We start from the raw sequence: 24,602 nt of genomic DNA, 5'->3' as shown, positions 1-24,602 counted from the left end.
GGGAGGAGATGTGGGGTGAGTGGCCTAGCAATGGACTTGGTGGAGAGAGTTGTCTAGACCAAAGAGTCTGCTCTCCTATCTTTTTTGGCCTGTGTGCAATTGAGCAGGGGATCCAGAAGTGTCTATGTGACCTGGTGGGAAAAGCAGAGATCCAGAAAGGCCCAGTGGACTGACAAGGTCTGGAGTGAAACAATCAGGCAGATGGTCCAGTGGGTGGTCACACAACAACCCTCAGGGCAAATGGAACTATCAGCAAGCAGCAGTCACACGTCCAGGGACCAGACCAGCCACTGCACTGCAGATACCAGTGAAGTTCCCCCGAGGTCACCATCTGAATTCAAAGCCACTTCTTGCCACCATTCTCCCCAACAGTGTCTTGGAGGTAAGTAAAGGAGAGAACATCTAAAATAATTAGCATTTTTCCCAAAAGAGATTGAGGCACCCAAAAGAGACTGTTCAATCCCCCAAAAATGCAGTTATTGTGAATCCTTACATTTAAAAAACACTGTCTAGTAGGTGAGAAAGAGTAAACCAGTTATAAGAAACAAAGTTACTAAATTTGCAACCTCACTACAAATATAAAAAGATTTGAACATAATGAATGCCTTCTCTTCTCAGGCTGCTGTGAGGACCAGATGTGACAGTTGTTGGGACGCAATGTTGGAAAGTGAGAGCGCTCACTGCAGCTGGTGAGGACACCAGCTGTGTGCTCCACCCTGAGCGTGCTGGGATTGAGACCAAACAAGTAGCAGGCACATCTCAGCTCCAGCCCAGGAACCGGAGCACCGATAAGAAGCCAAGTCCAGGCCAATTACAAGATGTCAGGTAGAAGAAACCAGGATCCAAGAGCAGCGGATTCAGATGAGAAATTGTGGAAGAGAAGCCACAGAGGACCAATCTGAGCACAACCTCCCTATGTGGGGAGGCAATGTGGAGTCACATTCTCCAGGAATGACACTGGGCCTAGCACGACCCGACGTTTTCCTTAATTAAATGTATGACGCAAAAGGCTGAATACCTAAAAGCAGGTTCACTGAAGGTATGCAATAGAGAGTAGCTATTAGTCCAAGGGAGCCTTGAATTAAAATTAAGAATCATCTTGTCAGGGTAGAAAAGTAGGAGAAGGTTAAATTATAAAACTAAGTGAGATCAGGCTAATTAACTAGTAGAAATTTTTTCTCTGTGGTTTAAATTGAGGAAAGAGAGTCTCTGCAAAAATGTGGCCAAAAATATATTTCAAAAAAAGATGTGGGGATTCAGATGGACTATATAGTAGGTTAATTCATTTATATTTATGGTACCTAGTAGGTTCCAGCTTTTTTGATAAGTAATAAAGAGGTCCTTGCTAATGATCCATTAGGAAGACAGATTAGTCCACGGACACTTAAAGCAAACAAACAACAATGGGAGCAATGTGGGAGCACAGAGGAAGAAAAACTGAGTAGATGTCGGGGGCCAGAAGAGGATTCCTGAAAACAGTGATATCTAAGCTGAGACCTGAGGGAGAGGGCAGTAGCTGGGTTGACCTCCTGGGTGGAGGTGCTCCAGGCTGAGAGAACAGCATGGGCAAAGGCCCAAAACCAGAGAGAACTGCACATGTCACCGGACTCAGACAGGTTGATAACCAGTGCACAGTGAAGCTGCTTCACACAGGGTAACAAAAATTATACACACCTAGCAGTCATTTATAATTCAAGCAGGGTATGATAAGGGCCAAACACATTGACGAAACAGTGAATGTCACAGAAGTTCAGAGGAGGAAAATATTTCTGTGAGTCATGAGAGTCTAGAAAGAATTCTGAAAGAAAAAGTTCAGGCTTTAGACTTAATATTTTCACTAGTTAATGGAAAATAATTCTACTGTGATCAAAAAGTTATCTCTTAATGATCCTTTAAACTTATCTGTATGTGTGGCTCTATTGTGAATCTGTATCTGTCATGCTCTTTAATTTTTAATGATTTTAGTCCCTAAATTCATTGTTTCCAAATTAAAAAAAAAATTAAAAGCAAAACTAGGGACATGACTATGTATCTCCAGATAATGTTACAAAATGAGTAGTAATAATAAAATAAAAAATCCCATAGTCAAATAAAAACTTTTATAACTCAATGATAATGTTTATTCCTTAAGTTTGAGGGAGAAGTGACCAGATTGTCCTACAATAGTACATTTATTTAATTTCCTTCAGGTTTTTTTTAAACTAACAAGATCTAGTTTCTTGAGAAACTGGAGAGTAGTGAGTCTCACCTGCATCAGCTTAGGAATTATCATGAACCAAAATTACAATTCTTCATAGAAACAAAATAACCACACTTTTCAATTTTTAAAAGAAGTTCTTTTTCTAACCCAAGAAAATCCAAATAAATCATATTTTTCTTATTTCTATATAAATGTTCATTTCTATCCAAAGATTCTCTCATAAAGGCTGAATTTGGGGGAGATTTATCCCTGACAGCAGGAGGCAAGAAGCTGTAAAAAAGAAATGACGGTGTAATTTTAAGGAGAATATTTATAGTCTATGTACTAATTTATTCTTTTAAACTGGTTTGGTATTTTGAATTGGTCTAAAATAGGCCAACCCTACTAAATTTATATTGGATGATTCTTCAGCTATTACAAATGTGCAGACAGGTGGCATAGCACCATGGTTAAACACCCAGACTCTGGAGCCTGACTTGTGTGGGTTCAAATCCCAAACCTGCTACATTCTTGCTGAGTTACTCTGGGCAGGTTTCTTGAACTCTATCCTATTCTCAGCTATAAAACAGGAATAGTAACAGTAACTCTCTCAAAAATAGTTTGGTGCACGAAAACCTAGCAAAGAGCAAACACTAAGCGTTAGCCACTAGTATCATTGTTTTTATAAAGTGATAACTGCAGGTTTACTGTTTCTACACTTTTCTATCTAAAACATCTTTCCTTTCCTCTTCTCTCTCTACTCTTACTTCCATTTCCTCGACTGTTTTTCATTTTCATGGCCATTCTCAATTGCCTAACACAGTATCTTCACAAAGGTGCTCAGTAACTGTTGAATGAGTGAATAAACTAAACTCCTATTTATTTGTTAAGTTCCTTCAGAACCACCCCCGACCTTCTGACTCTCTACTGCAGTGGAAAGCGTGCCCTCTTTCTTGATCCAATGACCCCTTCTAAATAACCTATTATTACAGTTAATACATTGAGATGAGTTGATCTGTATAGGACTCTTTCTCTTTTTCCTTCAGATTTCTTCAAATTCACGAGATCTTGTTTCTTATTTAGGGATTATTATGAACTAGAATTTGTACTTGTCTTCAGAGTATTGGCTCTCATCTGCATCCCCTAATGTAGGCTTGGTAAATGATTGACTGATTACATGAGTAAATAAATGGACAAACCTATCCCGAGTCCTCAGCAGTGGCTGGATATTCTCTTGCCACTAGTCAACCTCCAGAAACTGTAGGCACAGGCCAGTGGCTCCTCTACAGTGGCCTGACCCTTCGAAAGCGTGGCAGAAACCAGTAGCAGAAGTCTGCCTGCTGTCATCAAACCACAGAATGAGAGCTACAGCTGGAACTTATTGTACTCTAACAGCTTTGTTTTATGAATGAAGAAACTAAACCCTTAAAAGATTCAGTTAGCCAAGGTCTCCTAGGACATTAGAGAAACAATTGAGAACACAGTCTAGGTCTCCTGGCTTGTGGTCTATACTTATCCAAGTGCAAAAATATTATCTGTAAAAGGCTTGCATGTTCCACTGAAAGCTTAGGAGTAATGAGTGAATGGAAGAGGGAAATAAAATAAGAAATATCTTTATTTTTCTTATTCATTATTCTTAATAAAAGTCTTGCTGGCTGCAATATCCGTCCATATGAAAGTTTTAACTATTCATGATCAAAGCCATTTGTAGCAATTACAAATAAATATTATTGTTTCCTACATTTTAGAATCTAAAAACATGTACTGCTTTTGTCTGCCCAGAATCTTTTCCCCTTTTTGGTAACCACACTTCTTTTTTTCCTTTGGGAATCTATGTCTGTCCAACTGCCAGCCTGCTTTGTGGTAATTTTAGTGAAGACGTTCAGACCATCCCAGTCAGGGTGTGGCCTGTGAACCTGGCTAGGCTGACTCTTCTGGAAATCTGAATCCCAAGCAGAGTGATGCTGAGGTGAAAAATGGCCAATGCAGATTCATTCCAGTGAGTTTCTGGGGTCTCCATCCTCTGGTTCCTTCCACCTAGATCCCTAGAACTACTCTAGGGTCTGCCTTTCCCCAGGAGTTACCCATCAGTTTTCTCTTTGATTCTGTGAGCTAATCCATATCCTTCCAACAAATTTCTTTTTTGTTTAATTAGGTAGAGTTTGTTTTCATTGCTTGCAATCAAACTCTAATAGCAGTTAGACTTGTAAGTTTCACTTTAGTTATGCTTTGTGGGTACAAACATAACTGGCAGAAATAAATCTAGAAAAAATTCTGTGTATGTATGCGTGTGTGTGTTACCTACTAAGTATATAACTGCAGAAGAGAAAATAGACTTTGTGCAATAATGCATACAAAGGGTAAACAGACTAACCTTGATTTTACCATGGAACTCTATGTGTGACTGAAGATAATCTGGAATTTAATTACTCAAACAAGAGATTTCCTTGCATGTTTAAAGTTGTCATAACTCTTTTATAAAAACATATCATGCAATATTACAGGTATAAATTTGTAAATTTACTTTCTTTGTTAACTGACCTAACATATATTGCATTACAAGTTAATATTTAAATTAAACTGATTTATTTATGCAGGTATAGTAAACCAATAAAACAGATAAAATTTATAAATTGGAGAAAATAATATGTAATTGTAGCTTAATTTATTCCTATTTATTACATTAAGCTACAAATACATTATAATGTATGAACACATAGATGCATGTAAAATTCTGTATAAATCTTGTTAATGATATTACCATAAACTGTAGCTGTTCTTTAATTTTAAATTGCATTTAATAAATTAAACTAGACAGTTCATAAAAGGTTTTCATTTTTAAAAATTTATGAAAAGTCCTTAAGAATTAACCCATAAGAATAACCATCTACATTCTCTCTAAAAAATAATTATCTTTTGGAAGAGTATGACATAAAGTTTCTCAGTAAATATTTGGGGATTTTTTTCCCTTCTTACCCATCTCTTCTTCTGATTGTAAAATTTTCGAAGGTATAATCTATTTAACTCTTTCTTGAGTAATGTATATTCAGCAGGCAGAATGTTACATCAAGTGCTGGAAATAATTCTGATGCAGTATTAAGAATGGTAGCAAAAAATTACCTAAAAATTTATTGTCTTTATATAGCCTTTAATACACATTTTGTACAATACATGTACACATTCTAAACAACCTTCTCATAGTTAATGTGTCAGTTTTCCTCTATGCTTGGTATATTCTTGAATTTTAAAAAAAAATGCATATGGAGGCAACACCAGTTTTTATCTCTTAAGCTTCGTAGGCTTCCTAATAAATCCATCTCTACCCACCAATCACATATTAGGTTGATTATACATGTAAGAAACTGAAGCCTCGAGAGATAACTTACCTAAAGTCATACACCTAGGAAGTGGCCAGGCAAACTAATTGCAGTATTTTATTATTCTAAGAGAATTCTCCATATCTCATTTATCTGTGACTTGAAGTATTTTCAGAGGAGAGGTAGAGAGTTGGAGAGAGAGCTCAGCTCTGATTGCTACGGATCTCTGCTTCCCTTAATCACTCACACCAGTAAGAGACATAGAGGAGAAAGAGGGGGAAACCACAGGGCAGGAGGGAAGAGTGGAGAACAGAACAGGAGGGAGCAGAGTTTGTGTCATTGAGGGAGGGAGAAAGAGAAGAACAAGCAATATCCAAACACATGAGCATGTTCTTTAAAGGCTGTCTGTGGGCTGCCATGGGGCTTGCTGAAATGGGCAGGAGGAGACATGAATGAAGGGTATGAAATAACAAGGGTAGTTCCTGGTTGAGATTTACCCATGATGACTTACATGGTCAGGAAAGAATGGGAGATGGCCATGACAACTAATGGCATTATCATTATCAGGCTAAGGGATAGAAGAGAAATAAAAGAGAATCCAAAAATAGTGCTGTTTGGGGACTTGGAGCAGAAGGGAATTAAAGTAGCTGACACAATGATTGTATTTACAAGAAGCAGAAAGATTTGCACTTGAAAGAAAATAGGAAATATGCCAAAAGATGTAAGTGGAAGGAAGGTAAATTGGGCAGGTTCCAATCTAATTTAAGGAGCTGCATATTTTCAATACTCCTACATGGCTGATAAAGGCAATAAGGTTTGAGGGTGATTCTTTGGGGCTGATTCCAAGGCAGCCCTGAAGGAGCTGCCAGTGGAGTGGGTACTCCACTCCATTGCTATTCATCCTTAGATCTTTCACAGAGCCTTGCATGGTGTATAGAATAGGTACTCGGTGCACAAATTTGAATGAATCAGTCACTAGGTGAAGCTCACCAGAGAGGACAATCTTGAGCCGCCAGAAAAGTAAACTTTCTTAGGACCAAAAACTTTTTCTTCCCTCTGCCCTCCTATTTCCACCTCCCTTTAAGAAATCCCTTCTCTCCAGTAAATCACTGGGCATGGCTGGAGTCCTAAAGTAACTCACAGAGGTAGTTATTTCTCTCAAGGCCTGTGAAATCGCATAAAATAACTCCATAGGAATAGAAAGACCAAAGGCAGAGAGGTCTTCAGAAATAACCTGATTTATAGGTATGTATGAATAATTGGTGCTGTACAGTTCTTGGTCACTATCCTAAACTGGGTCCTCAATATTTCCCATCAATCCCACTAGATCTTTCACATTTGCCGCAAGCTCTTTTTCAGTCCTACAGCAATCAATCACCAAGTCTTATCAATGCTACTTCTTGAATATCTCTCCACTCGGTTGGTTTTATACTTTCCCAGTTCTCCTCCTGAGAATCCCTTCATCCCTCCTCTTCTTGATTACAACACCAAACTCCTAATAGATTTGCCTACATTTCCTAGCATTCCTTTTCTTTCTACATTCCAGTAATTGCCCTGATCTTCTTTCACCTTCTCAAACATAACACATTCTCTTCCTCCATGCTTTTTCATGTCTTCCTTTTCCCTGAAACTCTTTCTCTGCACTCTCTATTCAGGCAATATCTACTTATGCTGCAGGTTTCCAATTAAATATCTCTTTCTTAGTGATTCCCAAATTCCTGGGTCAGGTTAGGTTCCCTTCCTATATGTTCTATCATGATAGTCAATTCACTTTACTGCATTTATTTGTTGAATGTATCTTCCCCGCTAATCTGTAAATTCCTTGCATGTCTACTTTACTCCTGTGCTCTCAGCTCTCTAAGTTCTACCCCAGAAATCCACAGGTCCGTAAATTCTCTTTACTTTCTCTCTACTTTTTCTCCTCACCAAAGCACAGGGAATCTTTATCTAGTCTGGGAGGTGTTGAGAAACCTTCTCTTCTTACACATCCTGCTTTTTTCAAATGTTTTGTTTTTGCTGAAGCCTAAGTTCTTGAAACTCAAATGCAAATAATTGATCTCTTTGTTCTCTGCATTCTGCTGTTTCATCCCTCTGCCCCCGCAATGGCAGGTGGAATAGCAGAAAAGTAAAGAGTATAGGAATATGAATGTAGGGGAGGGGACCAGACAAAATGTTATCTCAACTGTCGTTCACCTCACATTTACAGCCAGCATTTGACCCAAGAATGACATCTGTTCTCTGTGACTTCTGTGGTGGGTGCCATGCTGCACTGCCCAGGTTCCTGCTCTACAACTAAACATCTTACCCTCCCAGGAGTAAGGTATTTTGCCTGCTGACAGCTATCAGCTTTCAGCTTTCTCTGGGAATATCCCTTAGCTGAAGAGAGCTTCCGTGCCTAATTTCAAGTCTCTTCCCTTGGGCATTTCACATCCAGAATAAAGGCTGGCCCCTTTCCTAATCTAATCCCAGGAACTGGCTGAAGTCTTGTTGTGACTACATCACAGCCCATCATCTTGATCCCATCCTACTTCCTTCCCTTTCTCCATAAGTTTTGTTCCCAAGAGCAATCCCCAATAAAATTACTGCACACAAATCTCTATCTCAGAGTATGCTTTCTGGGGAGCCTGTCCTGCAATAGACTCCTAAGATGACATACTATATTTTTTTCATCCATCTACCTTCCAGTTCCAGAAACCTAAAAATAGTAGGGAGATTTTAGGTCACATGGCTTATTTCTGTTAAATTTAGATTTAGGATACAGTCAATGAGGATATTTGTTGCAAGAAGAGGGAGAAGATAACAGAGACAAAAAAACCTAGCACATTTGCTTCTCTTGATTGCATCAGGAAGATATATATATATATATAGAAAGCTTGGAGAATTAAAAACAAGAAAGTTGTTTAAATGAAAGTTGCTGACAATTTTTTAAGTAAAAATTATAAAATTTTATAAAATTCTCCAAAACCAAAACAATAACTTCAGCCATTTTGAAGAGCAAAGGTGTTACATACCATATTCTAAGACTTTTAGTGTCAGTTGCTTTTCACTGGGAAACTGAAACAAAAAAATCAACTTGAATAAAAGGCAAAATTAAAAGAGATAACATTTATTATGCTGGGATCACAGTGTGCTTTTGGTTCAAAGGAATGATTATGTTACTTTTTACTGAGAGTTAGAAGGATTTTAGAAGTCATGTGGTCTAAAGTCCTGGCCAGTGCAGGAGTATCTCCTGTGGGTTATTTTGCTTTTGCTTCTAACACACAATTATATTTCTAATATTAATTTTATATTTTCTTGTTTTGAAGTTGAATTAGTAATCCTTGCTGAACATCAACTTGCGGCCCTATGTACCACATTTCTTTTTCTTGTTCTTTGATTGTGTTAATATTGATGCATTTACCTATCTTTTATTCAGTTTTCCCCCTGGGATCTATTACATTTAGTTAGCACAGAGTGTCTAAAGGAGATAAATTGATTTACTTTGGTCTGCCCTCAAACTCATACTACACTTAACCCATGTTCATGATAGTTCAGAAGGTTTCCTCTCTTTGCTGAATAACTACAAAACAAAGGTGGACAGTGTCCACATAATGTAGTATAATAACTCTCTTGACCACTGCCTTGTTATGTATGAATTATGCTACCAAGATTGCATCTGTAATTTGTTTCCCTGTGTATGAGCGTATGTGTATGAGGAGGAAGAGCTAGAATATCCCCTTTGCCGTACAGTTTATTATTTTTTTTCCTCTTTATAAGCACTAGAGCACTTTTGTTCAGAATACGGAAATTAAAACAAAGTAATGACAGCCACTCTTTGTAAGTGTTTTCTATGTTCTAGGCACCATGTTGAGTGTTTTACATACATGTGACTCATTGAAGCCTTATAACCCTGTGAGATAGATATTAGATACCTACATTTTATAAATAAGAAAACTGAGGGTGGTGACCTTGAAGTAATTTCCTTAAATTCACATGGCTGGAAAGTTATCATAAGCAATTTCCAACTCTTCTTAGCCACTCTTTCAAAACTCTTAAAGATTTTTACGCCAGGTCTTAGGTGACTTCTTCAGAAACAGCTTCTCTGCCCTCAACTTTCCCTCTATGTTCAAGTAACCCAATTCCATAGCTTTTCCTCCTCTCCACATAACAATGCTTCACACTCCTTCCCACTACCAACCATCTTCCTTCTTCCAACTACCTCTCACTGCTCAGTACTCTCTCTGTTATCTCTTAGACCTTCCTAACTGGATGACAAGCTGCCAGATAAGATCACAAGAAGAAAACATAAAAAGCATCTCATCTTTCCCTCTTAAGCCTTTGCTCTCTTCAACTTCCTTGTCAATGAGTGTTCATGTTCTCCAGTTTCCCCAGGGAGGCCCAGTGCTAAAAATAGCCCTCTGTATGTGGTAGCACTGGGCAGCATTTCCTGAGGTATATGAGAATCTAAGTAAGAACAACTAGTAAGATGAGATGAGCAAATTCTCAGAGTGAGTGTGGGAACACCCTATATCTCTTCCTCGCTCCCATGGCTGAGATGCTCAGACTTCCACAGAAGTGTGTTCATAGTCACTCTTGGATACACCTTATCAAAAGGAAGTGGTGTGTTTCCTTCTCTCAGATGAAGGTGGTATAACTTATTGTTTCAAGGTCATAAAACAAGTGTAATCAGTGAGGTAGAAATGTAATTCCAATTTATCTATCAACCATGTCATTGTTCAAACTAAACAGCAAAGCTTGATGAGAAGTAAATGTTAATTGAACTGCTTAATAAATGTTTAAAAAATATGTTTAAATTAATATATTTATTTTATACTTATTTATCTAACTTATTCAACTTAACTTATCTAACTTACAATTATTCACTTAATAATTATTTGTAACTATTAAAATGTTGAATAAATATAATTAAACTCCCCCTCCCACCACCAGGCACCCTGTGCCAGTGCCCTAGGGCCCACATGGGTACCCGGGGTATGGAGCCGGGGATGAACCACCCGTGCCAGCACCTTGGGGCCTGCCCTGGCACCTGGGGTATGGAGAAGGGGACCGGTCCTCCATCCCACAACCAGGCACGCTGTGCCAGCACCTCAGGGCCTGCCTAGGGACCCAGGTAAAGAGCTGGGGACTGCACCCCCCTCCCACAACCAAGCACACCATGCCAGCACCTCAGGGCCTGCACTGGGACCTGGGGCATGGAGAAGGGGACCAGACCCCCCTCCCACAACCAGTCACCCCATGCAAGTGCCTCGGTCCCTGCCCTGGGACCTGGGGCATGGAGAAGGGGACCGGTCCCCCATCCCACAACCAGGCACACTGTGCCAGTGCCTTGGGGCCTGCGTAGGGACCCAGGTAAGGAGCTGGGAACTGGATCCCCCCCCACAATAAGGCACACTGTGCCAGCACCTCAGAGCCCACACTGGGACCTGGGGCATGGAGAAGGGGACTGGACCCCCTTCCCATCACCAGGCACCCTGTGCCAGTGCCCCAGGGCCCACATGGGTACCCGGGTTATGGAGCCGGGGACCAGACCCCCCTCCCACAACTAGGCACCCCATGCCAGCACCTTGGGGCCAGCCCTGGCACCTTGGGCATGGAGAAGGGGACTGTTCCCCCCACACACAACTGGGCACACTGCGCCAGTGCCTCGGGGCCTGCCTAAAGGGACCCAGGGTAAAGAGCTGGGGACTGGACCCCCCTCCCATAACCAGGCACACCATGCCAGCACCTCGGGACCCACTCGGGGACCTGGGGCATGGAACTGGGGATTGGACCATCTCCACAACCAGGAACACTGCCACCACCATGGAGCAGGCCAAAAACATCTCCTCCATGTGGGTGGCCAAACACAGCCACAACGATAACCATGACTGCTGTGAAGGTGGCTAGATGCCACAACCACCATGCAGATGGTCCACCAGCCATTAGAGTGAGATGACACAAGGAGAGTCACCAGCAGAGACAAGGAAAGGAGGAGGATGTCTGTCTCCACAGAGCCCATTTTGTAGTGACGGAAGAGGCATCTGCTCTATGATAGTATTGGGGGACCTGATCACACATCTCAGCATTGGACAGATCGTTTAGGCAGCAATTCAACAAAGTAACCATTATTCTTTCAGAGGGAGAGAAGAAATCTAGGGTGACTAGAGGGGGGAAGGGGAGAGAAAAAGGGGGATAGGGAGGGATTGGACAAGGGGCATAAAGAATAATTACAATTTGTAACAATATATATGCTAGTAATATTGATTTGATCAGCATATCTCAATGTTGAACCCCAAAAATATGTATAATCAATTTTGATTCAATAAAAATTTTTTAAAAAATTAAATAATTAAATAAATAAACAAATATTAAAAAAATATAATTAAACTCATTGCAAATTGTTGGAGGAAAATTTTCTCTCAAGAAGATTGCATTTAAAAAAAAGAAAAACTTCCTGCCAGGACATCAATGAAAGTGACACAATAAAGAGATGTCCGGGATTATAAGTCCATACTCTCCCCAGCTCACTGTTATTATGAGGTAATTTTTTTCCACAATAAAAGTAGCTTTATCATTTTTTAAATTATGGTAATAATATATTTTATTTCTAAAAATTCAATTTGATATAAGGAAAAAAGTTAAAATTACGGAAAATCCTCCACACTGAGAAAACCAAATTTTGTGACAATCCTTTTATGTATACACCTGGGCCTAAGCCAGTCAATTCATTTTTCTAGTCACAGGGATTCCAAAATGCAGCCAGTTGGGGCCAATAAGAGGTGAGAAGAAACTTGTTGAAAGCTTCTTTCCTCACTCTTAAGAATAGATTATTGGAGGAAATTGGCTTTTTTTCCTGGCCATTGTCAAGTGTAGGTGCCACTTCCAGAAAAACTGCTGTAGCCGTTTGATACCAGCCTCAGGAGGAAACTAATTCAAAAAAGTGTGCAAAGATGAAAGTATCATAAATAAATGAATTGAATAAAGATAATGGGTTAAGCCACTCTTAAAGGCTATGCTGCCTCTGGATTTCTAGCCATTGTAAGCCCATAAATTCCTTTATTTTTGAGCCTGTATGAGTTGGACTTCTTGTTAGGGGAATTCATTCTAACTAGCACAGGTATATTTTGCAATAAAAAAATTGCTTAACATTTGTATAGGATCAATCATGAATTTTCAAAAATAATTTATGGCAAGATGGCCAAATAGACGGTTCCTAGCATCACTCTCTCCCACAAATCAACCAATTTACAACTATTAAAAAGCAATGGCAGCCAAGCTGGGGCCATTAGAGCTCAGGGGAAGAGGAGGAGAGACCTATGGAGTTCATGAAGGCAGGAGAAGCCACGATGAGAGAAAGAAAGGATTGCTTCCACCATTTTGAGTTCCGGCCGCTTTAAGGCTAGAGCTGCTGAGCACACAGAGCAGAAGCTGGCAAAAGCCACAGCAGTGCCCTTCCTATGAAGTTGCGTGGAGGTGGCAGAGGAAAATAGGAACTTGGTGGCCCCCAGACCAACAAGACCACTAACAGGACCCACACAGGAGCAAGGAGTCACAGACAACAGAAAAAATGAACTATTAGAGGTTGGTGAGTCATTACAAGGGACTGGCACATGGCCTGTCCTATGGGAAGTGTTTGGAGTGCAGGCAATGGGGACGATTGGGCCCACCTGGGGAACACTGGGGCAAGGACGGCCCTCCAATCAGCACAGGACCACTCAGTGGAGACTCGTCAGGAATATAGAACTGTAGAGGGTGCAGTTTGCTGTAAAGTCTTAGGCCCAGACCAGAGTTTCTACACAACCCAGGTGTACTGTACCTCACAAGAGCCAGAAGTACCTATAAAGTCAACCATTAAAACCTGAGCTGCACAGAAAGCCTTCTCCAGGATATCTCCAGCAATGAAGCAGTTTAGCTCAACCACAGAGCTCAGGTACTAGTCCCTACAGGACTTTCCTCCATTTTAGAAGTAAGCAAAGGACAACAAATTAGTTCTAGTGCAGAGTTTAAGTGGTAGGAATAGCAAATAGTCCAACACAGAGCTGAAAGAAATAACAAAATACCCACAGACCAGAGACAAAGTTTGATATTAACTAGTAAAGTTCTAACACTACCAAAGAACACCTATAAAACCTAGAATGAGGGGGAAATGAAGGGGAGGGTTTGGATAAGGGGCATAAAGAATAAGTATGATTTGTAACAATGAATATATTAATAAAAAATGTTTTTTAAAAAATGTCTGAATTACTAACTTACTTTGAAAATTATCTCCAACATATAGGTTATACATTTGGTCTCCTAAGTTTTATATTTTTAAAATTTTATTATTTTGTTTTTCAACTTTTAAGACCTATTCAGTATTTTTGTATATCGTATGAGGTAGTGGTCCAACTTCAATTTTTTTCAAATGAACAGCAAATTGTGCTATACACTGTTATGTAAATAAAATGTACTAATTTACTAAATAAATCATTCTCTCCCCTTTTAAGTGAAATACCCCTCTTGTCCTATATTAAGCTCTCACGTACTCTGTAATTCTTGTTCCAGTCTACTAATCAATTAGTCTTTCCCTATGCTAATACCCAACCATTTTCATTATGCTGACTTTATAACTTATTTTAATATCTGGCAAGGCTTCTCATTATTATTTTTCATGTTCATACATTTCTTAGCTTCTCTTGGACATTTATTCTTTCATAAAAAATGTAGGATAATCCAATTTTTAAAACCATAGAGATTTTAATTGGAATTTCATTAAGTGTGTATAACTAGTTGGGCAGAATTGACATATTTGTAATATTAAATCTTCCTATGCAAGAATGGGGTATTTTTTTTCTGTGTTTTTCCATTTGTTCAGCTCAAGATGTAGCCCTTCAATAAGATTTTATGGTTCTCTTCCTTTAGGCCTTATACCTTTCTTATTAAATTTATTTCAAAATATTTTAAAGTTTTTGTACTATTGAATGTGAATTTTTTTTTTTTACATTTCTAATTCTATCTGATTATTTCTAGTATAGAGCCATACCATTGCTTTTTAAATAGGTATTACATGTACAGGCATGTTACCAAATTCCCATATAATAGTTTTTAAATGGATTTTCTTAGGCTAGTGTCTAGAATGACATTTGCTTTTGGTTTTGCATAAGTAGTATTTATCATATTTAGGTGGTTTCCTTCTATTCTTATTTTTTATTAGAATTTTAGTAGGAATGGCTGCTAATTTAATCACATGCCTTTTCAGCATCTATTAATATGGTTTAAATCCATTAATATACCGGTATAATAAATTTTGTTGTTGAAAGAATTCCTGACATAAAAGCATCTTTGCATCATGGCAACAAACTATACTAGATCATTGCTGATACACTCCTGGATTTTGTTTGCTAATTTTTTATTTAAAATGTTGCATTTGTATTCATAAGTGAAATTGGGCTATTTCTTTTTCTGTTATTATTGTCTAGCTTTAGTATTAGCATTATGCTAGTTTTGTAAAATGTATTAGCAAGCTTGACATCATTTTGTATGATTTAGAATAGCTTAAATAACATTGGAATTATTTATTCTTTGATAACCTTAAATGTGATAAATGTATGCATGTTTTGTTTATGTAGTGAAAGAGCCCCATAGTCAGCTCCTGATTACAACTAAGAATTACAAAACTCTAAAAGGATTACAAGTGGTCAATGTAGAAAAGAAAATGAATATGTGAAGTTGAGGTAAACAAAAATCAAAAGCAAATTAACTCCCCATTTCTTATCTCATGATGATGGCTCAAGGTGCATACTCTTACATTCCCCTTTAGGAAATGTCTTACCTTTTTTCTACTCCCATCTGCCCTGGGACTGTTCTGTTCGAACACTGTTGGAGCAAGAGACAGATCTGTGGGACCACTGGACACACTGCTTCTCCCATCCTCATGGTCATTATTTTATGTTATCACTATATCTACTGAGGAGGTTACACTGACTTAAAATCTTCTCTTTGGTTCTCCTCAGCATCTTGAGAATAAGCAGTGCTCACACTGATGATTCACCAAATCCCCACCTTACAATTCCCTAACTTCTTTCCATCTATAATCTTCATGTCCATTACACTTTGACACTTATCCCCATGACTGCATAAATCCTATCATTACAACAACTTTTATTTGAGCACTTTATGCCACACAATATTCTAAGAACTTTATGTATTTTAACTCATGCAGTCATCACAAAAACTCTTTGAGGTAGGTTAAAATTTCCTATTTGGAGACTGAGGCACAGAAAAATAAGTGACTAACTTGCCTAATGTCACACAGCTAGTAAGAAGCAGATTGCTATTGAAACCCAAACAACTTGCTCTTAACCACTACATTATATTACTGTCTCCATAAGAATAATCTCCTGTTTTTAATCCATTTCTACACCCATAGTTCTGCTAAACTCTCCCTTTAACCCCATTAAAACATCCCATTTCTTATAGAATATTTTGCTCTATCAGCCTCCTTTTGGCTTCACTTTCTTCCTTTTTGGATTGAACACTATTGAGATCATCAATCATTTCAACTACTTTTTCCCAAACTTCTTTATTTATCTAGAATTCACCTCTTCATATCATAACTTATTTTCCAAGCCCTACTATGTGCTCAGTTTTTTGTTTTTTTCTGCTCCTTCTCTCAGGCTGGCAATCACTGCTATAGAAAAAATGATGAAATCGTGTTGACTGACTTCACTGAATTTAAATGCATGAGTTACAGACCCAACTGGACAGGTACCACTGCTTTGCAGTTCTTTTTCTTCTGTCTAACTGGCTGTTTTTCCCATTTCTTATAGCAACTGTTCAATCAACAACTGCTTATAATTTTACTTCCTTCAATCTTGCTACTCACCTTCTCAGCAGAAGACTTAATTTCTAACATCACAGGAATGTAATGGCCATGATGAATAAACTCCTTTAACTTCCCTTTTCTGCCTCCAAATTTTCCTGTATTTTTGTCCTTCCCTTTACATGTTTCAGAGGAAGAAGTGGACCTATTTCTTTCCAGGCCTCTTAACTTATGACCTTGAATCTATGTTCTTCCTCCTTTGACTTGTATGACCCTTAAGTATTGACTTTTAAATTTGTGCTTTGATTAGGATCTGCCATGCTATGCTGCAGTAACAAAACAAATGAATAAAACCCCTAAATCCAATGGCTTGATAAAATCTTTATGGCCCCCACCAGGTCCATTGCGGATCTTCCTAACTCTCCAGAGCAATTGTCTTTGATGTTGTGACTTGTGAATTTAGGCAGGTGTGATCACGTGGTTTCCCACATCAACATGAGGTCCCCTTTGTTCCCATGACAGAGAAATAGAGACACTGGGAAATCACATAAGAACTTTTCACTGCCTCAGCCCAAAAGTAACACATTAAACTTTTGCTCACAATTTATTGTCCTGAACTATTCATATCACCTTGCCTAACAGCAAGGGAGGTAGAAATGAAGTAAATGAAGTTTCCCTTTTACATGAGAATGAAGAATATAAAACAGATTTGAGGACCATGTAGAGTTGTTTCTTTCCGCTTTTGTATCAACCATCACTCTTGCGCTCTCTCTCACTATTGATTCTTTTGCCTCTATTACAAATAGCGTCCAGACTAAACCACTTTGAAAAGTGCCTTTCATAGATAGTGCCCCACCCCCACTTTCCTTTTTGCCCTCCCATTTATATGAAATTTGTCAAATCACTGCAATCTAATTTTTACTCTTTTTCGACCAAGTTTGCTTGCAGACCCTTGAAAAATGAATTATCCCTTTTTCTCCCCTTCCTCACCATTTCATGTACAACTCACATCTGATATATTCCCCACATTCCAGCTGCACTGCACTGCTTGGTGTTATCCATATGCCCCCTGTGTTCACATGCCTCATTGTCTGTCCTCAAGCGAGTCCGTCTTCCTCAAATATAAGTATTCCTTCCTGGAACATACTTTCTACCTCCTTTGTCTCTTCAGCATCGATGCTCATTCTTCAAACCCAGACCAAATTTTATCTTCTTTCTGTAGCTCTCTATAAGTCCTACAGACAGAAAGAAGGCTCTCATATCTGCAATTTATAAGTAACTCTATTTTAACCTACATCATAGTATATTATAATTATTTGCATGATTGCTTAACCTTTCATCTAAACTATGAGGTCATTGCAAGAATAATTATATCTTATGTATCCATATACTCAGCACCTTACACAGTAGTGCCTGGTACTTTGAAGGCTTTCAGTAAATGTTTAGTGAATAAATGGCTGAATATATCAATGAATAGTAAAAATACTGAAAACTGATAGTGGAGAGTATATGTTGTAATTTTTTGGTATTGTTTATGTTAGGGTTCTGTTTTTTTTTTAAGTGAAAACTATGAATAATTATTTACATTTAAAAATTAGTTGGTAGCAGAAGTACCATGAGGTAAAGAATTACTAATACTGTTATAATGTATTATTTATGTAACATTAAATAAACATAGCATGGCACAAAACACATACTAAACAAACTATTCATTTCAAGGAGTTGAAGTATGTCTCAATATTTATGATACAATATCTTACAACAAAGGCCAGGGTGCTCTGGCACATCTCTAGTGATAGGTGAAAATGTCTATAGCATCAGTAATATAGAAGTGAATTTTATTATGCATGCCTAAGATGTTATAAATGAACATGTCCCCTCCAATATACATTAATGCTGGAAAAGGGTTGACCAATTAATAATGATGATGATAAAGCTAACCAAATGTTTAAGGAAAAGTCTTTTTTAAGGAGTCTGACAAAGTTTATAATTATTAGTCAGAGTTCTTTACATTTAAATGTGAAATAGATGATAAGGCTTGGGCCATGAATAAAGCTAATGTATGAAGACATTATTTCAACCATTAATTTTGGATGTTTTATAGTGCTTATTCACTTGATTATCGCATTCTCTCATTTGGGTTGAATTGCAAGACAAAAATTATCTTCTGACTCTTTCTTTTGTTCTAAAATATAAGCAAAAAGACAAGGGGATCTTGAGCAAATAAAACAGTGTTTTATTCATTCACTCATCAAATGTTCATAAGTCATTCCATATAAAATTTGGGCAGTGTGAACCTTGCTTTTGTTAGAAAACACATTTTTAAAACTAAGATTCTTTTATACATTAAGCTCATTACTTGTCCCATACTTTGGGACTGGTTGGGGGTAGGTAGAGAGGAGCCAGGAAATAGTCAGAGGGGCTGTTAAGCATCAAAGCCCCCGGCAAGAGTTTGCCCTGAGAAGGGAGTCAGAAACAAAAGCAGTCAAGGTTTACCTGGATGGACACAGGTGCAGAGCAAATCCAGAGCCCAGAGCCTGGAAACAAAGTCAAGTTGGATTCTAACAGACAAAGTCATTAAGGGGAAAGAAAAAAAAACAAACAAAAAAAACAACCAAGAGAAGTCCAGGTAACCAAGGCTGGTTAATGAAAAATGTAGTAAGAAAGAGGATCAAGGAGGGGGCAGAGAAGCTCATTTGGAATTAGTGCCAGAGGTATCATTCAAAGAGCAAGAGTACCTGTTCAGAATTCTGCTGGACATATCATTTTGCTTCTACTTTTGTCTATTCTTAATCTCCTTATGCTGGTGTTTTTGACTCCTAGGCCTTGAAGGCACAAGGAATGGCTTCTGACATTTTAACTCTTACAAACATTTTCTTTCTCTCCAAGAAAAAGAGCAAAGTTTTCAAAATCCAAAGGTAAAAACATGAAACTGATAATTTTTTTAATAATGAAGGATTCTTTAAAATTTACAGAAACCTTTTTTTCTTTTCCTGTTGTTTCATATTCCATCCTATGTGAGAAATATTTATATACCCCAAGACAATAGCCAAATGCTTCTCAGTCATTCTATATGCTCTATACCATCTCACTCATTAATTCATCTCCTACTAGTAGAAATAAATGGAAAGTATTCGAGTCAACTTTTTGCCATTTTGTTTATTTTATAAACAATTATGGTGCATTAAGAAAAAGAACATATAAATCTATACAACTAATAGTCATATCTTACAGTTACTGTCACCCTGGCAAAAATGAAATTTCAGAGTTGTTTCCAGGAAGAAACTTGAGCCAAGGATTCTTTCATGGTGGAGAAAGTCTTCATGGAGCATTCTCTTCTTAGATAACAAGGAAAGCACATCCTACATGTTATCTGTGAATGCCTGGAGGGAAGTAGGCATCAGCTCTTCTGTGTGAGGCTGGCAAACTAAAGTCACAGTGATAGCTACCTTAATTAGTCATCTATTCTGTACCAGGCACTGTACTTGAGCTCTCATTTTGACCATTAGGATCCTGTCATTTAGGCATTACTACCAGCATTATTTAAATGGAAACAGGCTCAGAAAAGTTTAAAAGTTTAGCAAAGGAAAAACATCTGGAACTAATAAGTGATTATAGCAAAGTTTCAGAATACAAGTTAATGTACAAAAGTCATTATTCTTTCCTGTATACCAGAAATGAACAAGTGGAATTTGAAACTAAAAATGATACCATTTATATTAGTATCCCCAAAATTAAATACTTCGGTATAAATCTAACAAAATATTTACAAGATCTTTATGAGAAAACTCCAAAACTCTGATCAAAGAAATCAAAGAAGAACTACATAAATGGAGAGATATTCCACGTTCATGGAGAGGAAGACTCAATATTGTCAAGATATCAGTTCTTTCCATTTGATCCATAGATTCAACTCAATCCCAGTCAAAATCCCAGCAAGTTATTTTGTGATATGAACAAACTGATTCTAATGTTCATATGGAGAAGCAAAAGACTTGGAATAGCAAACACAATATTGAAGGAGAAGAACAAAATTGGAGGACTAATTCTACCTGACTTACTATACAGTTACAGTAACCAAGAGAGTGTGATGAAAAAATAGTCAAATAGATCAATGGACCAGAATAGAGAGTCCAGAAATAGATCCACATAAATATAATCAATATGATCTTTGACAAAGGAGCTAAGGTAATGTAGTAGAGAAAAGAAAGTCTTTTCAACAAATGGTGCTGCAAGACCAACTGGACCTCCACATGCCAAAAGAAAAAAAGATGAAAGAAAAAAAGAATCTAGGCACAGATCTTACACCCTTCACAAAAACTAACTCAAAATGGATTATAGATCTAAATGTAAGATGCAAAACTATAAAATTCTTAGAAGATAACATAGAAAATCTACATGTCCTTGGGTCTGGCAATATCTTTTTAGATACAACACCAAAGGCACAAATGAAATAATCGATAAGCTGGACTTCATTAAAATTAAAAATTTCTGCTCTGCAAAAGACACTGTCAAGAGAATAAAAAGACAAGCCACAGACTGGGAGGAAATTTTTGCAAAAGACTTATCTGATAAAGGACTGCTGTTATCCAATACATGGAAAGAGCCTTAAAACTCAACTAAAAAAAAAAAAAAAAACCTGATTAAAAAGTGGACCAAAGACATAAACAGGCACCTCACCAAAGAAGATATAAAGATAACAAATAAGCATATGAAAAGATGCTCCACATTATATGTTACCAGGGAAATGCAAATTAAAACAATAATGAAATAACACCATACTCATATTAGAATGGCAAAAATCTAGAACACTGACAACAGCAAACGCTGACAAGGTTGTGAAATAATGGAACTCTCAACATTGCTCATGGGAACGCAAAATGGTATAGACACTTTGGAAGACAGTTTGGCTGTTTCCTACTAAAGTAAAAATACCCTTACCATATGATCTAGCAATCATGCTCCTTGGTATTTACTGAAAGAAGTTGAAAATGTATGACCACCCAAGAGCCTGCACACATTTAAAGCAGCTATACTCATAATTGCCAAAATTTGGGAGCAACCAAGATGTCTTTTAGTAAGTGAATGGATAAATAAACTGTGGTACATCTAGAAAATGGAATATTAATTAGCACTAAAAAGAAATGAATTATTGTGCCATGATGAGACATGGAGGAACCTTAAAAGCATATTAAGAAGTGAAAGAAACCACCCAAAAAGGCTACGTATGATATGATTCCATCGATATGACCTTCTGGAAAAGGCAAAACTATGGAGACAGTAAAAAGATCAGTGGCTGTCAGGGGTTAGGGAGAGGGAGGCATGAATAGGCAGAGCACAGAGAAGTTTTAGGACAGTGAAAATACTCTATGGCACTATAATGGTGGATACATGTCATTATATATTTGTCCAAACCCATAAAATGTACAACACTAAGATTGAACCCTAATGTAAACTATGTACTCTGGGTGATAATGATGTGTCAATGCAAGTTCATCAGTTGTGACATGGGTTCCACTCCGGTTGACAATGAGGGAGGCTAATGCATGTGCGGGCATAGGGGTTCTATGGAAAATCTCTGTATCTTCTGCTCTATATTGCTGTGAACCTAAAACTTCTCTAGAAAAAAAGTTTGCTAAAAAAAAAAAAAGTTTAGTGATGGTAACAGTGCTAGTGAATGGTGGAATCAGAAGTCAAACCAAGCTCTTTCTCCAAAATTATAATTTCCATCTTGGGCTCCCATCTGAGCTTAGTCAAGTCATTAGTTTCTCTAATAGTAAAGAAAAATAGAAATATCTTATTATACCTTATTGCCACTCTAACATAGATCCTGCACTTAGATGCAGATTGTGCAGAGATAAGATCTTTGAAATGAGTGTGAAGATGGCAAAGACATTTCAGGGAGTAGGCAAAGCAGTGTACTCCAACCAATTTTCAGTCGGTGGTATTAAGAAGTAGAGATTACGAGCACAAAGCCTCCATTTCCTCATCAGTAAAGTGGAGATGGTGATACCTGGTTCACAGGGTTGTAGTGAGGAGTAAATGAGACAATATAAGGGAAGTGTTCAGCTCAGAGCCTGCATATAGTAATCACTTAAAATGTGTCATAAATTATCAATATCATTATTATCATCATGGATTACAGTGACCAGAGTCAATAATACCGTTAAGGAAATAGTAATAACTAAGAACCAAGAGACTTCATTTATTGTGTTAGTTTCACCTTTAATCACTTGTGTTAACTTCTATGAGTCAGTTTCTCAGCTGAAAAATGGAAATACTAGTTCTCCCAGCCATAAAGCGTTGTGCAGTTCAAATAAAACAATTTCTATGAAAACAAGCTTTAAAAATATAAAACTCCTAAGTTGTTGTAAGTTTCTCTTTAAAAAAGAAAAACAGTTTTCATATCCCTAATTGCCTGGAGAATTTTGCTTCGTAGGGTCTACCTTTCCAAATAAAGGTCACACTAGGTGGATGGTGATTCTCACAGACTTGTGCCCACAATACTTGATTCTGAAAACACAATTGTCCAGCTTTTTGAGCAACAGCACATGCTTGTTTAAAGGAGTACGATCCCTGGAGTCTGAGAATGGGCCGTGAGGATGTCCTGCTTGGCCCCCATTCCTGCTCCTAGCCATTACCGAACTATGAATATCACAGACAGCCCAAAAGTTCACATCTTTGATCTGTGCATAATTTGGGCCACATGAAATTTTCCCTAATAGGAGCTGAAAACAAAAAAGCTCAGAGCTATTTCACCTATCAAAGACTTTTTTTTTTAATTAAAGGAAGTTAAATAGAAATAATTAGCAAATTATTTAGCTGTAGGGTATTAAAAACCAATTTAGGCTTTGTTTTTAGAATTTGAACTAGGTCAACATACCCAAAGTGAATATGTAAAATGTAGCATGAAATGTGTTTATGATATTGCCAGTGCTGTGGACCTCCATATGTAAATCAAGTAATTGCTGAATCAAATGACCCATTGTTCAGGATTACGTGATCATGTTGTGAAAGTCCAGATCATAATGTATATGCACAGTTAGTAGTGAAATTTTTTTGCTTTAATGAATAAGAAAAAGTGAAATATTTTTCTATCTCCATTAAACACTCAAAAGATCATACTCCTGCTCTGATTATTTGTTATTATGATGGTGCTTTTTTATAAAGATCAAATATGAGTAACCTACAAAAAAATGTAAGCTGTTCTTAAGGGCATAACATTTAGAAACAACATATGGTTCCTGTAGTTAAGAATAGGTTCCTTACATCATCCAAAGACATTCACAGAGAGATGAGTTGAAGGAAATAGTATCATGAGCAAGAGAGAAAAAAAATATCATCTCTTTTCCCTCTGCTCATCTTCTTGTTTGCCTGGCTGAATGTGGTTTTCATTTTATACCAAATTCTAAATGTAAAAATAAAAACAGATATTGTTCAACTTATAACACATGATCTTCAAATGCACTCATCTGTTGTTTAGTTATTTTAAATGTTATTAACATAGAAGAATACATCATATTATAAAATGTAAATATTAGATTCATTCATTTAATAAACATGAATTGAGTGCCTTCCCGTGTCCTAAGCTAGGCCCTAAGTGGCTGCATCTATTCTCTATTCACTATTACAATCTAGTTTCGGGGAGAACACAGACTTAATCTGACTACATTTTTAATCTTGCACTCTCTAGTTTTTTTAGTTCACAAAACAATTAGAAAATCATATTACTTAATACTGAAAATCCTTTAATAGCTTGCCATGTAAGTAGAATAAAATCCAGACTGGTTACTTTGTCATATACAGTCCTGCATGATCATGCCTATTCCTCTTCAATTTCAGCTCTTGCCAACACCATCTACCGGCCTTCTTTCAGGCTCTCACATCTTCCTAACTTCTTCCCACCTTAGGTCTTTATATACCTCTCTCCTCTGTCTGGAACAGACATACATGCACACACACACCCCATAGCTAGTTCCTTCTCATTCTATAGGTTTCAACTTAAATATAGCCTGGAGAGACTTTTCCTGAAATTCACATGTAAAATAAATCACTTCATATGCTTTCTCTCATTCCCTATTGTTTCCTTCATTATACTTATTGCAATTTGTAATCATGTCACTTACTTATTTTTTATATGTTTCTCTCACTAGATTATGCATTCCATGAAAGCAGTGGCAATAGCAGTACAATATCTTGACCTAGTAGATGTTTAATAAATTCTGTTGCATGAATGACTATTAAATGAATAAATCAATAAAGAAATAATTTCAAGGTAGCGTTTACACAGCACATGACAGCTAAATACTAATTCTGGATGTAGATT

The sequence above is a fragment of the Cynocephalus volans genome, chromosome 5, assembly GCF_027409185.1.
Source record: "Cynocephalus volans isolate mCynVol1 chromosome 5, mCynVol1.pri, whole genome shotgun sequence".
Lineage (NCBI taxonomy): Eukaryota > Metazoa > Chordata > Mammalia > Dermoptera > Cynocephalidae > Cynocephalus > Cynocephalus volans.
Note: the sequence above shows the minus strand (reverse complement) of the source record.